Raw genomic sequence first — 18,254 nt, forward strand, 5'->3', positions numbered from 1 at the left:
CAATTCATAATAAAGCATAAAATAGTCAAACATTGCAATAATATTGCAATTCTAGAAAATGAAAAACTTTTGAAGTGAAATCTTAAGAAATGTGAATAAACCTATCTAGCCTTTGAAACATTGCCCCAGGCATCTGTAAAAGCACATGACAAGTTTATAATCTGTTCCCTAGCAAACAGCACCACCTTGAGGATGAATGAACTTAAAAGATCTCAGATCATTTTATAAAAAGTTCATATTGCTGTAATAAAACTTAATTATTGAATAGAAACATGGAATCCCCATAGTACTTAAGGCCCATCGAGTCTGCACCGACTCTCCAACAGAGCATCTTACCCAGACCATATCCCCATGACCCCACATATTTATCCTGCTAATCCTCCTAATCTACACATATTGGGACAATTTAGCAAGACCAATCACCTAACCTGCACATCTTTGGGCTGTGGGAGGAAACTGGAGCCCCCGATGAAACCCACGCAGACATGGGGAGAATGAGCAAACTCCACAGTCACCCAAGACTGGAATTGAATCTGGTTCTCTAGAGCTGTGAGGCAGCAGTGCAAGCTCCACACAGACACTCACCCAAGGTTGGAATTTGGGCAAGACACTGGAGATAACTTCCCTCTCTTCCTAATTGTATTGCAGGATCTTTTAAATCCACCTCAGACAGCAGACAGGGCCTCATTTAACGTTTCATCAGAAAGAAGGTGCCTCCACCAATGCAACACTCATTCAGTACTGCATTGCGGCATCAGTTTTTTGATATTTGTGCTCCAGTGCTGGAGTGGAACTTGAACCCACAACCTTCTGACTTTGAAGACAGGAATGCTATCAACTGAGCCACAGCGGACATATTAAAAGTACTTAGTTTGGCTGAAAAACACTTTTGGAGATCGCCGCCAAGTTGTGAAAATTCCAACACAAGAGAAAAGCCCTTTTCTTTTGTAATCTATGGGCATGTGAAATGATAAAAAAAAAAGCTACCAATTTTCTAGCATTTTATCACATTAAGTGTGTCAAAACAATTTCTACAACTAATTGTATTTGGACATTCTACGACAATTACGCAAGCAAATATAATGAATTCCTCCAGAGTTTTACAATAAATTACTACTTTAAAGCAGCTATATAACTGTTTGAGAATCATCGAATGGGGTCATGCAGAGTCAAGTCAATCAATTTTTCATTAAAATGTACAAAACTCAAATTAGAAGCTGATCATGTAATTTCCATTATACTATAGTGAATTAAATCAAAATTGACAGTTCCATCTACAGTCAAAACAGTATTCTGAGAATTAATAGTGCTCGGGCGCAAATCTACTGGCTGAATTGTTTGGTACACATGTGCAGGGTTTAGTCAATTAAGATAATTCTGGATGTCATCAGAAAAGTTATTCGACAAAACTGAAACAAATATATCCCATGTGGCAACACTTGAGATTGATAGCTAGAAATATGGAGATTTACTGTTTCAATTTTCTATTTTCTTAGTGACCAGGTGTTGAATTTTTAATGAGCTACGAAACAAACTTGGTTATCCAGTCAGTGACCAGCAACGGTGCTGAAAGCAAGCAAATTGCAACCGGTAGTGTTTTGTAATTACAACTATAAATAGCACCCCACAATACATTTCAGATATTTCCACAAAAAACAGGAGAATCTGAATTTCTTCCAAAACCCCACCATTAAGTTTTTTGTAAATATAACCATAAAGAAATGGGGAAAACATACATTTCCCTCTTCCATGAAAAGTTGCAGATCTATTTCAATTTTGTTCACTGAAGATAATAAAACTAGTGACCAGCATTCCAAAATCCAGCTGAAATTTAATTCCTAAATTCATATCCTTTCTAAACCATCAAAAAGTAAGCCCCAGAAAACAATATAGGATATATTCAAAAGTGAGCATTTTTCACACTTTGGACAAATATGGTGAACTTATTTATTCCTCGACAGCTCACTATTGCTCGTTATTTATTTTTTGTATTCTGAAACACCAAAGTTCCAGGGTTCCTGAGACTAAAACTCCCCACATATTGTCTTGATCTTCCCCCCATTAAGGTCAGAAGTGGAGTTATTAACAGATGGTTGAAAAATGTTTAGCACTATTTGCGACTCCTCGGGTATGCAGGAAGACCTGAAAAACATTAAGGCTTGGGCTAAGTAGCTAGTAACATTTATGTCACACAAGTGTCGGGCAATGACCATTTCCAAGCAGGAAAGAATCCAACCATCTCCCCTTGGCATACAATGGCATTAATTCCACTATCACCATCCTGGGGCTACCACTGAATAGAAACACTCATCTCCAAACTCCATGGCCTAGGACTCGGTTCCTCCCTCTGTAACGGGATACTAGACTTCCTAACCCAGACTGCAATCAACAAGGATAGGCAACGATACCTCCTCCACAATCATCCTCAACACTGGTGCCCTGCCAATTTGCGTTCTCAGCTCCTAACTAGACTCCTTATACACCTATGACTGTGTGTCCAAATTCCGCTTCAACTCCATTTTCAAATTTGTTGATGCCACCGCCATAGTGGGACGGATTTCAAACAATGACGAGATGGAGTACAGGAAACAGATAGAAAATCTGGTGAAATGGTGCAACAATGATCTTTCCACATCAATGGTGAAGAAGTGGAAGTGGTTGAGAGCTTCCTGTTTCTAGACATCCAGATCACCAACAACCTGTCCTGGCCCCTCCACGCCGGCGCTATAGTTAAGAAAGCCTACCAATACCTCAACTTTCTCAGGAGGCAAAGGAAATTCAGCATGGCCATTACAACTCTCACCAATTTTTACAAAGGCACCATAGAAAGCATCCTTTCCAGATGTTATCACAGCTTGGTATGGCTCCTGCTCTGACCAAGACTGCAAGAACTACAAAGGATTGTGAACATAGCCCAGTTCATCGCGTAAACCAGCCTCCCAGTCTCCGCCGACACTTCCTGCTGCCTCAGAAAAACAGCCAGCATAATCAAGGACACTAGCCACCCCGGACATGCTCTACTCCACTTTCTTCCGATGGGAAAAAGATACTAAAGTCTGAGAACATGTACCAACCAACTCAAGAACAGCTTCTTCCCTGCTGCCATCAGATTTTTAAAATATTAAGCTAATCTTTCTCTACACCCTGTGACTGCAACACTACATTCTGCACTCTCTCCTTTCCTTCTCTATGTATGGTAGGTTTTGTCCGCATAGCTTGCAAAAAACAATACTTTTCGCTGTATCCCAATACATGACAATAATAAATCAAATCAAAAACTGAACTGGACCTGCTATATAAATACAGTGGCTACAAGCCCCGTCATCTTCTCTACCATTCAACAAGATAATGGATGATCTAATTGTGGCCTCAAGTCTACATTGTGCCAACCCTTGATAACCCTAGATTCAGTTGTTAATAAAAAAAGCCATCCACGTCTGCTTTAAAAATATTCAATGACCCTGCCTCCACTACACTCCTGGGGAAGAATTCCATGATCTTTTGAGAGAAAACATTTCTTATTACTGTCTTAAATGGAAGGCCCCTTATTTTTAAACTATGTCCCTTAGTTCTCATCTCTCCCACAAGGGAAAACATCCTTCAGCATCCACGCTGTCCAGTCCCCTCAGGATCTTCATAGAATCCCTAAAGTGCAGAAGAGGTCATTCTATCCATTGAGTCTGCACTGACATCCTGACAGAATATCTTACTCAGCGCACCCCACCCCGCCCCCCCCACAATCCCTGCAAACCCACACATTTACCATGGTTAATCCATCTAACTTACACAACTTGAGTCACTAGGGGGCAATTTAGCATCAGACTTTGCAGCCTATTGCACTTGCACAAATCCAACAAGCATCTTTTTTAGCTTGCTTTCGAGCAAAGCTGTCCGGTGACGGTCAAACATGCTGCGCGTGAGCCCATTATCAACAATGGCATGCATTTTGTCAATTATAGTCACGTATGTTCAAGATAACTATTCCAGTTATCTTTACAGTGCTCAGTGTGGCACACTTGCACATGCTAGAAGCTACATATATTAATATACAGAGCCCTGTTCTTGGCAGACAAAATGTCAAGTTTACTGATATGTATATGTCTGAACTGACCTTGAGACATCGCAGTGCTACCAGACATGCGTAATGGATGTGAAAATCAGCCAAGTCATTCGGAGTCCTGCAAAATGCTAGCATGATTAGCTAGGCATGCTTTTGAGGATTCAGTAGATGCTTGTTTGTGGTGGCATAGCTGGGATTAGAGGAATTTAAACTCAGCAAATACCTCTTCCTATCTTATGTAGGACAAAAGCACACCAAACCTGAAATGATGTCCAACCATGCAAACCCTCTAACTCTTCGCAACAGGCAAGGTGCTGACCATACTCAACCAGCCCATGCTTGCAAAACTCAAGGCGCATTATCCAACAAAAGATGCGTTCCCTGATTGGGCATTTGCTAAACAACCCTGAGTATGCTAATAATTATGCTGACAACGAACTGGGTTTGCAGTGTGGTATACTTCTGCGCGAGAAGCTATATTTACGAATACACAGAGCACAGTTCTTTGCAGACAGAAAGAATATGCAAACATATTACACCTGCTTCAACTAAACAAAACATTTCTGTTTCATTCCCCCAGGGCAATGTCTTGATCAGAGTCAACCTGCCAAGTTTGAACTTGGCAGTTAATGGTCAATCTTCAATTAAAAGCATCTACCAATTAGGGTTCACTTGCCAAACAATCAGCACACTCCTCTCGTGAAGTATAAATTGTTGCTCCCTTTATATTTGGTATTCTTGCGAATATCCTGATCAGTGAAAGATGAAATGCTTTGAGTTGTCTTTTCTCAGCGAAACTCAAGTTTTGTAGCACGAAACGGTTATTTGAACACCAGATTTTATTTTGTTTAATGAGATTATCAGCATTGACGCCAACATCAGCATTTGTTGCCCATTCACAATTTTCCTGAGGAAGGTGGTGGTGAACCACCATCCAACCAAGATTCTGTACATGTAAAGGATGAAAACAAGGAAAATACTTCACTCTTAGTGTCTTTCAACTAATAGGTACTGTGTTTTTTGATAAATTTAAAGCTGTTTGCAATCTTCATACCATGGTGGTTCTGGGTGATAAGGATTGTAAGTTTGTGAGGTGCTGCGAAAGAAGCCATGCATAATGCATTGTAAAGATCAATTTGTGTCCGATACTTGATTATCTTCTCCAATTCCAAAATAAACTGCAATTTGAATTTTCAGCGTGAAGGATTTAGTGACATCAGTCTCTTTTTTAATATTTTCCATTAATTCCAAAAGTAGCCTCTTGTTTTAACTAGCCAAGCACAGCAGACAGTTTGAGAATCAGCATATGTAAACATGGAAAGGACCATGTAGATAGTGACTTCAAGTCTACACTAAGAAAACAAGTAGAATGCTGCTGCTGATACAAGAAAATCTGGAGAACAAACTCAAATAGGCTTTATTATAGAACAGATTGGCAAAATCGTTCAACTCACTGGCAGAGAAAGATTAAAAAGACAATTAATACCTCTTCCCCACCTGCCACCCTTAATATGGAGAGCAAACAAGTTTAAAGGAATGGGGAAGCCTTCACTTTCTTTCAGGTATTTAACCAGAATACAACTTACTTAAATCATAATGCAAGTAATGTACTTATTGGGTCATGTTAAATCCAACATTCCAGCAATATGGACGAGCTTACCTACCTAGATTGTATCTGGCTTTGAGGACTGATGGATTAGGGTTATTTGTGTTTCTCTCTCATTTAACACAAAGAACTAAAAATATTGATCAGATCATATCCATTATTGCAAGATTAAAGGCGACAGTCTTTGTAGTGCGAGATCTTCATTGAACTCAATATATTGGGGCTGCCTGCAGGGAGACCCTCATAGCTGAGGTCAGGCGACTATGGCAAGCCAGACAGAACATGTTGTAATGATTACATTTCAAAACCCAAAAATATTCCTCTTTTCATAACGAACAAAAACAAGTTACTCACTATATCACAACTGTTCTCATGGATTAACAAACATAAGAACAAGGAGCAGGAGTAGGCCATCTGGCCCCTCGAGCCTGTTCCGCCATTCAATAAGATCATGGCTGATCTTTTTGTGGACTAAGCTCCACTTACCCGCCTGCTCACCATAACCCTTAATTCCTTTACTGTTCAAAAATGTATCTATCCTTGCCTTAAAAACATTCAATGAGGTAGCCTCAACTGCTTCACTGGGCAGGGAATTCCACAGATTCACAACCCTTTGTGTGAAGAAGTTCCTCCTCAACTCAGTCCTAAATCTGCTTCCCCTTATTTTGAGGCTATTTGCCTTCCTAACTACCAATGCAACCTGCAAGTTAACCTTAAGAGCAGGTCCCTTTGTGCTTGAATTCGGAATTCTCTCCTCATTTAGAAAATAAGTCTATGCCTCTATTCTTCCCACCAAAGTGCATAACCTCTCACATTCCCACGTTGTATTCCATTGGCCATTTCTTTGCCCACACACCTAATCTGTCCAAGTCCTACTGCAGCCTCCCCACCTCACTACTACCTGTCCCTTCACCCATCTTTGTATCATCTGCAAACTCAGCTACAATGCCCTCAGTTCTTTCATCTAGATCATTGATGTATAAAGTGAAAAGTTGCGCTCCAACACTGACCCTGCAGAACTCCACTAGTCACCTTTTTCTAAATTTTACCCCTCTCCCACACATTCCACCCCCACATCTTCATCTGTCATAGCTTACCCTTTGATTTCAGCTTCTCTGCCATTGGGCCATTCATACCCTTTATTCTCTCTCTGGACTGCCGTTAGCAGTCTTTCCCCCTAGTTTTTGTGGCTATGACTTATCTTTCATTCCTTCACCCTGCAGTGTAAAGATCTCCCACTTTCTATGCCTTTTAGCTTTGACAAAGGGTTATCTGGAGTCAAAACGTCAGCTCTTTTCTCTCCTTACAGATGCTGCCAGATGTGCTAAGTTTTTCCAGCATTTTCTCTTTTGGTTTCAGATTCCAGCATTTGCAGTACTTTGCTTCCCCCCGCCCAGTGTCTCGTCAGTGTATAATGAGTCATCCCACCAGGCACCAAACATGTATTCTGATGTTTTTCCCAGCAAGTGGAAGCCTCTCACAGTCAACGAGTCTGTTACTTGCAGACAGAAACAGATTACTTTCACAAAGTAAACCCCTCCCTAAGATTATCTGCCTCTGGGGTGATCATGCATCACTGTGTAGGGCCCACTTGCACTGCTTGAAATGCCTCCTTCAATCATAAAGTATGAACGATGATCTTGGTGTCACCTAGAGGCTCAAGGGTCTGACAAGCATACACAATGTAATGCTCTGTAATGCTGTGCTCACATATGCCAGGCCCTCCTTATGGGTCATGGGTGCTTTAGATCCCAGCCCCCTTCCTCTGTCCCTAATGATTCCAATCTGCAGCTATCCTTAAAGGTCTCATTGGACGTACTTTCCTGTGGTACCACCACAATGAATTTTACAGCCCCCTTCACTGGACCTCCTGGTCAAATGACTACTAATTTATGTCTATCCCAGTGAATGGTAAGAGAGAGGATAAATAAATGTCAGGGAATGGTTCCAAATTTTGAATGTTGGACCTAACCTCACCTATCAGATCTCTGGCAAGATTGTTGCATGCCCGCCCTTTGACCTGGGCCTCAATGGTATTGATCATTCCTTTGTTCATAAGATATAGGGGCAGAATTAGGCCATTCGGCCCATCAAGTCTGCTCCGTCATTCAATCCTGGCTGATATGCTCCTCATCCCCATTACCCTTCAACCCATTATCAATTAAAAATCTAACTCCTCCTTAAATTTACTCACTGTTCCAACATCCACCACATTTTGGGGTAGCGAATTCCACACATTCACAACCCTTTGGGAGAAGTAGTTTCTCCTCGGCTGTTTTAAATTTGCTGCTCCTTATCTTAAGACTATGACCTCTTGTCCTAGAATGTCCCACAAGCGGAAGCGTCTGCTTCACATCTACTTTATCCATATCTTATATCATCTTGCATACTTCAATTTGATCTCCCCTCGTTCTTCTAAACTTGAGAGAATATAGGCCTAAACTGTGCAATCTCTCTTCATACGACAAACCCCTCATTTCTGGAATCAATCTAGTGAACCTCCTCTGAGCTGCCTCCAATGCCACCACATCTTTCCTCAAATACGGGGACCAAATGTCCAGGTGCGGTCTCACCAATGCCTTTTACAGTTGGTTCCACAACAATACTCCTTACCTTGATATTCCTTTATCTATAAATGCCAACATTCCATTCGCTTTCTTTATTATCTGCTGTACCCGCATGCAAGTTTTCTGTGACTCACGAACAAGGACACTCAGATCCCTCTGCACCGGAGCACCCCAAAGTCTCCCCCCACTTGCATAATAATTTACGACCAAAATGTATCACGTTACACTTATCTACGTTAAACTCCATCTGCCACATTTTGGCCCAGTCTCCTAACCTATCTACATCAATTTCTAAGGTTATTTCCTCATTGCAACTTACTGTCCTGCCTATTTTTGTGTCATCTGCAAATTTGGCTATAGAGCCTTCTATCCCTGTATCCAAGTCATTAATAGAGATTGTAAATAGCTGGGGCCCCAAGGACTGAATCCTGTGGCGCCCTACTAGTTACTTCTTGCCATCCAGAAAAAAAATCCATTTATCCTGTCTTCTGTCCATCAGCCAGTCACCTACCAAGCTAATAAATTACCCCTAATCCCATGTGATCTAACCTTTTGAGAGGCATTATCAAATGCCTTCCAGAAGTACTACATCTACGGGATCCCCATTATCCATTTTGTTTGTTACATCTTTGAAGAACTCTAGCAAATTAGTCAAACATGATTTGTCCTTCATAAAACCATGTTGACTCTGATGGGTGTGTTTTGACTTTCCAAGTGTCCTGATATTGTTTCCTTGATAATTGATTCTAACGCTTTCCCCAACAGATGTTAAACTGGTCTGTAATTTCCCACATTTTGCCTCCCCCCGTCCCTTTTTCAATGAGGGCATTACATTAGCATTTTTCCAGTCCCCTGGAACCTTTCCTGTTCCAGGGAATTTTGGAATATTATAACCAATGGACCCACTATCTCCACCGCCACTTCCTTTAATACCCTAGGATGTAGGCCATGAGGTCCGGGGGTCTGCCCTCAATCACAATAGTTTGCCAAGTACCTTTTTCCTATCAATGTTGATTGTTCCAAGTTCTACCCTTTCTATTACCTCTGACTTGCCCATTCCTATAGGAATAGAAATCGTGTCCTCTACTGTGCAAACTGAGGCAAAGTATTGATTTAGCCATTTCAGTGTTTCCCCACTATTAACCTTCCGGTTTCATCTTCCAAGGGACCAACCTTCACCTAAGCGACTCTCTTCCCTTTTATATACTTATAGAAGCTTCTGCTATCTTTTTTTTGCGCTAGTTTTCTTTTGTAATTTATCTTAGCTGTTTTTATTACTTTTTTAGTATCCCTTTGTTTATGTTTGAAAGTTTCCCAATCTTCCAGCCTGCCACTGGCCTTTGCAATATGGTATACCTTAGTCTTTATATTGTCCTTGACCTCCTCATTTAGACCTGGGTGTTTTTTTTAAACCATTTTTCTTTCTCACTGCGATATATTTTAGTTGTGAGGAATTGAGTATCTCCTTAAACAACTGCCTTCCTGCCCTTTCTACTCAGGCCAAATCTGTCCTCATGCCTATGTAATTTACTACTGTTTAATTCCAGAATTAATTTCTCACCCCTAAACTGAATTTTGAATTCTATCATACTGTGGTCACTATTCCCTAAAGAAGTTTTAACTAGGAGGTCATCAATTAATCCCTCCTCATTACACAATACCAAATCCAGAGTAGTCTGCTCCCTGGTTGGTTCCACAATGTATTGTTCCAAGAAACAATCTCTAATACATTCAATGAATCAGGCCACCCTTGCCAATTTGATTCTTCCAATCTATGTGCATATTAAGATCACCCATGATTATTGCCGTACCTTTCTTGCAAGCCTTCAGTATTTCCTGGTTTATACTGTGGAATTACTTCTTGGGGACCTATAGATTACTCCTACCTTTGGCTCCATGACTAAACGTTTCTAGGACTCCCTCACTCTGTAGGTCTACAAAGTTGAGCGCATACTAGGTTCCATACTGTAGTCCCTCCCCAACTTCCATAGCAACCCAGGACAAATAGCTATTCAGTTCAGATAATGATAATTAATTAACTGCCAAGTTTGCAATCCCAAGCAATCCCCCAATATACCCCTTTTACCTTGTATCCGTGATTCAGAAGCAATTTTAAGTATACGGCAGTTAGCACTGCTGCCTCACAGCACCAGGGACCATGACTCATTTCCGGAGTCGGGTCGCTGTGTGTGCAGTCTGCACATTCACCCTGCCCTGTGTCTGTGTGGGTTTCCTCTGGGTGCTCCAGTTTCCTCCCACAGTCCAAAGATGTGCAGGTTAGGTTGATTGGCCATGCTAAATTGCCCCTTAGTGTTAGGGGTTTGCAGGGTAAATACATGGGATTACGGGGATAGGACCTGGGTGGGATTGTTGTCAGTGCAAGCTTGATGGGTCAAATGCACTGTAGGGATTCTATGATTCTCTGCAGTTGGACTTCCACCCATTTAATGGCCTTAGGATGATCGTGGCATGTTGAATGCAGTATTGTTAATAGGCCCAAAATATCGTAGGTTACCCCTAGAGATACCATTGTTACACCATGTAGTAAAGTTTTAGCTTTCCCAATCCTGACTAACCCATCTGGGGGAGGCTCCACTATGTTTGGACATTGGGTAGGCATTAAGCTGGTAACATCTAACATCTCGACAATCAAGTCTTACATATTACATGTTTACATAGTTCTTCACAATACTGGCCCTCAAGGCCAGGTTCCGTGAGATTGAAAAAAGTTCCACAAACCCAATGTTTGAACAGTATATACCTTTAATACCCAAAATGCCCAGTGAGTCTCTTTCATCTGAGTCCCATCTCAGAGGAGGTTATGAATAGGCTGCTCCTTTTACTTCCCTCTTGAACTGCCACCTTATGAGAACATTATAGTACCATGTTCCCATCCTTTCTCAGACGATCCACAATCTAGCTGTGATTTGGGTTGGCATGATGACTAGTGGGGTCACTTCATCCAATGTCCAGATGTTGGGTTTCTTTATCCACTCTCTTGTACCTCCGGTGAGTAGTTGATGTACACAATTCCACCATAGTCAGAGTAAATAGGAACCTGTGAAAATATTAATGTTGGTCCCCACCAGTTGGGTAGTCGTCAGGTTTTTTAGGGTCCTCATACATTTTTAACAGAGGAAAATGTTTCCATCTTTGTATTTACAAGTGCACACGTATCACCTGTAATTATCTCGTATGGTCCATACCACTGCAGTTGGAGACGACTGCGCTCCTGTCCCACCTTTACCATCACCCTGTGGCCCCCTGCCTAACACTCTCCACTTGCCGATCACCTCATTTAATACCATTCAAAATAACATTATGCTTAGTCTTAAAATATTCCCCAGCTCTCCATTTACCTGCATCCATCTTGGATATTCCTTACTATGTTATTCCTTACTACGCCCTTAAATTGTTCTAATCCAAATTATTTACCCTTTCATTTTAATTTTACAGGTATTGATGTGCTTAATTCTCTCCCAATTGTTTGAAATCAGTTTCTATGGAGTGTGTTTCAGTGCCTTGATCATGAATGGTTTGACTCTACTGGCCCCACTAACCATTTCATGCCATGTTGTTTGTCAAGTAGTGTGATGCCCGAGACCTGTTCTTAAATGTATAATTGCAAGCTCTTCCAAACCCTTAAAATGGGTCCAATTTGGACTGATTTCCTACATATTAGTTACTTCACATACAACTCTTCTGCACACTTAAACGGTATCGCTATCATGCTAATACCTTGACCTTCAGGCGGTCATATCAAAAGATTTTGAAGTCTTTGCCCATCTAGCCTCGGATGATCCAGATGCCTCAGGTGGCGGTCAGAATATCAAATTCTGTTCTCTTAAAACCACAGTAAAAGTTTTAACAACACCAGGTTAAAGTCCAACAGGTTTATTTAGTAGCAAATGCCGTTAGCTTTCAGAGCGCTGCTCCTTCGTCAGATGGAGTGGAGTGGATATCTGCTCTCAAACAGGGCATACAGAGACACAAAATCAAGTTACAGAATACTGATTAGAATGCGAATCTCTACAGCCAACCAGGTCTTAAAGATACAGACAATGTGAGTGGAGGGAGCATTAAGCACAGGTTAAAGAGATGTGTATTGTCTCCAGACAGGACAGCCAGTGAGATTCTGCAAGTCCAGGAGGCAAGCTGTGGGGGTTACTGATAGTGTGACATGAACCCAAGATCCTGGTTTAGGCCGTCCTCAAAAACAGACAAGGAAACAGATATCACCAAGAAAAAGCTATCAATTTACTAGCACATCTATATTTTCCTTTCACTAGAATATGCATCAGTGCCAAGTCAAAATATTCCAATTAATTGAATTGCACTCAATATCCCAATTCCCTTTTGTGGTTTAAATTCCAGTTTCTATCTTCTCAATTACTTAATTCTATTCAGTTTACTTCATAACATCTTCAAAATAGAAATCAAACCTCTCTGTTTGATTCCAGACAGTAATCTATTTTGATTGCTCGTTCTGTCATAAATAGCATCCTTTTAAAGGTAGCTGGCATTCAGCACATTTTCCTATGTCAGAATTGTCCAAATTCAAAAAAAGTGTGTTGTGGCCTTTCAAATGTCCATTACTGCCCATCTTATTTCTTCTTTTAAAAAAAAACTTTCTTCCTATATCCATAGCTATCACCTAAAATGGGTTTTCTTTTCCCCTCTGAGTCCCTTTGAATGTTGCTTTTTTAAAATCACCATTGTCATTCTCATTATCCATCAAATGAATCCCACCTTTACTTCTGTTCTACCCTGTTCAACTATCAGCTCTCCTGTAACGTCCCTTCTATTACCCTGTTCACTTCCTCATCTCATCCGCACATCACATACATGGTCCTTTCCTTCAATGTTCAGCTATCCCACTGGGTGATTTCCCTTGTCCCCAACTATAATAAATCGCCAGTTTGGTGGCAGGAGCAGGTTTTCCCATTGAGCTCGCCTCGCATCTGATACAGGTTTTCAACCTTCCCATATTCAAAATTTGCACCAGGGTGTGTCTGTGTTTAGAGCCACTTCTCCCAGCACCATGATCGATTCACTAACTTTAAACACCTACACCACACAGTCCAGCTAGAATGCTGTTGGGTCACTATGGCAGTGTAACAATTCCCATCATTATCTGACAGCCCTAAAGCCAGTGCTGTTGCTAAAAGTAGTTTAGTATGGTGAATGCAACCTCGCACTCTCCCACCCTTTCTATCTTTTGTAACTCCTCACTAGATGCCTCCCCCGCCCCCCCCTCTTGTACCAGATTTCGATTCAGGCTGATAATTTCTGCTATATTGAAAGTCTACAAAAATTCTTGAATGTCTTGAAGCTACTGCAAATCTTGCTTTATTTGCAGTTACCTGCAAAACAAAAACATGAAGATCTATCCTGCGTGGAACAAAATGGGTTAGTCTGAACACATCAGACAATTCAAAATTTTGCAAGTTCTAGTTCCTGCTTAAAAGAAAATCTTCAGTTAACATTCAAAGGTTAATTCTCTGCTAGTTTCAAAAGGGGTGGAGTAAAGTTCTCAAGTGGACATCATTACATCATCACCGATGGTCCAGGAATCATTCTCTCCCTCTTGTTTTTTCCAGTATCTCATTTCAAAATTGTCCTTTTTGTGGTTCGAATTGTGTCAGGAGTAAATCTTTTGGCCTGGCAAGATGTTTTAACCCAAAGATCAACCAAATACAGGATGTGTCATAATCATTTCAAATATCCCAAATTTTAATCAACCATTGCAGTTAAATCTATCTCAATTTTGTGTGTGAATTTGTATCCCCCGTTTCTCAAAATATCCTGGAATCATGGCTTATGGCCATTGAAACATGAATCCAGGTCTATAACCTATGAAAAAGGAACTTCATCAATTACACTTCCTCTACGATCACAAAATCATGCAGAAACCATTAAAGCAGAGAAACTTAGCACCCACTTTAACGCAACAATGAATTTCGTAAGCACTCATGGTTCTGTTTTTTATCTTTGAAATTCCTATAATTAAAAACCCATAATGTTATCTCCCCAGATGGAAAGCCTCAACTTCAAATCCAAAATAAATGAATCTACTAATGTCCAGATAAGCTGTAATTCAATCCTTCCACGAGACAGATACTAATTGGTACCCGATTTGAGAGAGCTTGGCTCTCTCAAATGTGTTTTTAAAGAAAAAGTTAAGTATTTTAATGCGTTCAGCCTCGCTATTCAGTAATAAGTTCACGTTCTGCTTTTTCAGCTCTTGTCCTTTTGGCATTCGCCTTCTTGGCCGTCGACATGGCATTCACTTTCTCAGCTGCCACAGCTCATGGTCTTATTGACCACCGCACACTAACATTTTCACTCCCCTTGTCTGGTCTACTTTACTTTGGGTTCGGATTTCACTCTTTATATCGACTACTTTTGCTGGGTTTACAATAGCTCCACTCAAGAGTATCAGATGATTCATCCTCACCACTATCCCTAGCCGGCCTGAGTGAAATCCCATCCTGTCACCAAATCTGTTAGGGGCTGTTACAATGGTTTTCCTGTTGTATTTAAAAACTATCGTTCCCCTGAAGTAGCCAAAGTAACAGAGTGGTTCCAAGATGAACTTTACTACAGTCAGCTCCAGGACCTGGAATGTCCATTGAGGGCATTCAGAAAAATTCAGAAATACAAAGGTAATTAAAGTCTCAGCGTCAATTACAAGTAATTAGCATACACCAATAAAAGAGTAGGATTTATCTCTATCCAAATCTTATGTTTGCATGATGTATCCATAAATAAGGGTATAATGCCCAATTAAAACTTGTGCATGTTATATCGTCAAGAAATGATAGCTAGATCTCTGACCAATGGCATCTGATCCTCTCTTTCCATAGTTCCTTGTTCTGATGGGCAGGTATAAACTCCAGCTTCGCATCATTCCATTAGATAGTCCATGAGCATTATCTGGGCTTACTTTAATCAAAACTTGTCATTTGCTGAGGTTCAGCTTGCAGCTTGTGGTTTTTAAACTTGGGTGATTTTTAACCCTTTTTTGTCCAAAACCACAGGTCTTCCATATCACAGTACAATGGCTCAAAATCCTCTTCTCAAATCCCTCTTCTCAAATCCCTACATAGTCTTATTCTACAAATTCCATTCTTCTCCTACTTCAAATTTGGTCTTTCCCCACCTCCAAACTTGGTTTCCATGCAACCTCTCACCCTCTTTAGAGTTTGCATCACTTAAGAAAAGCAACATGATCTTTCCTGTCAGTTATCCTTGTTCAGCAATCAAGATTGCCAAATTGTAGTTTTACTGCTAAGTCACACTAATAAATGGTGAAGATTCCCAAAAATAATTTATCTCACCATAGTTACAGCTGGATAGAGATGCCAGTTTCAATCATTAATTGGACAGAAAAAGACCAACAACCTTGGCTCAGAATTTGAAGTTTCTGAATCCATGCCCAGAGACTTCAGCACCTGGTCAATATCGTACTGGAATTTACCCAAGTCTGCACTCGGCATAAAAGTTCCCAAAGAGGTGTTCTACTTGTGTGAAACACTGTATATGTACCCATACTTTGTAGGGGCGGGGAGGGGGGGTGGGGGGGGGGGGGGGATTTTGTCAACAGACAACCGTCATTTACTTCATTATTTCTCTGAAATTAATCACAACTGCAGGATCATAGGATCCCTACACACAGTGTAGGAGGAGGCCAATCAGCCCATTGAGCCTACACTGACAACAATCCCACCAAGGCCCTATCCTCTTTACCACACGTATTTACCCTGCTAGTCCCCCTGACACTAAGGGGCAATTTAGCATGGCCAATCAACCTAACCCGCACATTCTTGGACTGTGGGAGGAAACTCACACATACACGGTGAGAACGTGTAAACTCCACACAATGACCCGAGCCAGAATTGATTCCGGGCCCCTGGCACTATAAGGCAGCAGTGCTAACCACTGTGCCACCCTTATGTCAGGCATGTGTAATTAACGCAAAAATCCTGAAGCTGTGTCCCAACACTGCACTATGGGAGCCACCGTTAAAGCTGGTAATCGTGAGGTTAGCTCAAACTTTAATTTTCCCGCTCCCATACCGCCATAGAAAACCACACCTCAAAAAAATTGCACCTCACTCAATCAGGTCTACCTGGTTTTTAAAAGCACTGATTACTAAAAGTTGATCAGCAACAGAACTACTCACGGTATACAAAAGGTATTCCTTTTGCCATTTTAAAATTGATCCTCTACTTCTCAACTCTTCAACCAACTTCTTCCCAGTAAAGAACACTGCAATCAGTTACAGCATCACTGCAAGAGCAAGTGTGCTAAACCTCTCAGTGAAACACAATTTGGTGAAGCCTTCAGTCACCTGGAATTCTCTTTCTAATCCCCTTGATTTTGTTGCCTCCCTCCCCATCTTCACCTGCCTCTCTTTTTTATTTCTAAAAAAAATGACATGCTGTGGAAGCTTTTCATTTTGCATGCTTCAAAGAGAGGCAAGAATGCCAAATTTCCAAGGGAGCAGAATTTTAAAGGGAGCGACAATTTATACCCTAGTACAAAAGAGTGTCGATTGGTTGAATGGTTGACTGATTGGCTGAGGCACTGCCATGGGAGAATGCACCTTGGAAATTTGTTGCCCATGCTTCTGTTTCATCGAAAGATGCTATGCCTGGACATATTATTCCTGCTTGCTAAGGACAGGTCACTGCATATTAATCAAACGGGGAGGGAGGGGGAGGTGAACAACAGTTGCACTCTCTATGGCAAAGCCTTGACCAATCAGCACCTTTTTATCATGCAGTATAAATTGTTGCTCCCTTTGAATTTTGGCTTTGTATCTGCTCTGATGAGTGAAAGACAAAAAGCTTTTTGTCAGCATGTCTCTTACTTCAGCAATATTCAAGTTGTGTAATATAAAGTACTAACTTACACCAATGACTGAATGAACACAACCCAAATCCAGAAAGGCATCATAGCTTTGTTAAAGGCACGTCATATTTAACTTACTTGAGTCTTTTGATGAAGTAATCTGGTTGATGTACAGATGATGAAATTCCAATACGTGTCATGAGGCCTGTGATAAAAGTTGAATAAAATGAACAGTGACAGGAAGGATAAAAAGTTGGCTCAGTGACAGGAAACAGAAAGCAATGGTCAACAGCTGTATTTTTTGGATTGGAAGATAATGAGATTTTCCAGGGGCTAGTATTAGGACCATTGCTTTTCTTGATCAACATACGCTTCATTGAACCAAGATATTGTCCAAGATCAACATTCGATTTTAAAAACCGTGTGAAGGCATGAGAGAGGGTGCAGAAAAGATTTACAAGAAAAATTCCAGGGATGAGGGACTTAAAATTCCATGAAAAGATTGGAGAAATTGAAGTTGGTTGCCTTAGAGCGAAGGTTGAGAGTTGATTTAATTCAAAATTATGAGGGATCTGGGCAGAGTAAATAAGGAGAAACTGTCCCCGTTGGCAGAAGGGAAATTAACCAGGGGACACTGATTTTAGGTCAATGGCAATCCTGAGTGTCAGAGTGTGGCTGAATTGTGACTTTCAAAAGAGAATTGGATAATAGAACATTGCAGCGCAGTACAAGCCCTTCGACCCTCGATGTTGCGCCGACCTTTGAAACCAATGTAAAGCCCATCTAACCTACACTATTCCAATATCATCCATATGTTTATCCAATGACCATTTAAATGCCCTTAATGTTGGCAAGTCCACTACTGTTGCAGGCAGAGCATTCCACGCCCTTACTACTCTCTGAGTAAAGAACCTACCTCTGACATCTGTCCTATATCTATCATCCCTCAATTTAAAGCTATCTCCCCTCGTGCTAGCCATCACCATCCGAGGAAAAAGGCTCTCACTATCCACCCTATCTAATCCTCTGATCATCTTGTATGCCTCTATTAAGCAATTGGGCGGCACGGTAGCACAGTGGTTAGCACTGCTGCTTCACAGCTCCAGGGTCCCGGGTTCGATTCCCGGCTCGGGTCACTGTCTGTGTGGAGTTTGCACATTCTCCT

At 41.1% G+C, this 18,254-nt stretch overlaps 1 protein-coding gene across 11 annotated transcripts in view; it reads right to left on the reverse strand.

The window, feature by feature from the left end:
- mipol1 (mirror-image polydactyly 1) overlaps positions 1-18,254 on the reverse strand; it is a 381,908-nt gene that overhangs the window by 346,973 nt on the left and 16,681 nt on the right. For 4 of the 11 annotated variants that reach the window (XM_078233774.1, XM_078233767.1, XM_078233771.1 and 1 more), the window contains exon 2: positions 17,228-17,294. The exons of the other annotated variants lie outside the window; for them this stretch is intronic. The gene's annotated coding sequence lies outside the window, so the exon portion shown is untranslated. The remainder of the gene's footprint in view (positions 1-17,227; positions 17,295-18,254) is intronic. 11 annotated transcript variants of the gene reach the window in all.

Source organism: Mustelus asterias, chromosome 18 (genome assembly GCF_964213995.1).
Source record: "Mustelus asterias chromosome 18, sMusAst1.hap1.1, whole genome shotgun sequence".
NCBI classification, from domain to species: domain Eukaryota; kingdom Metazoa; phylum Chordata; class Chondrichthyes; order Carcharhiniformes; family Triakidae; genus Mustelus; species Mustelus asterias.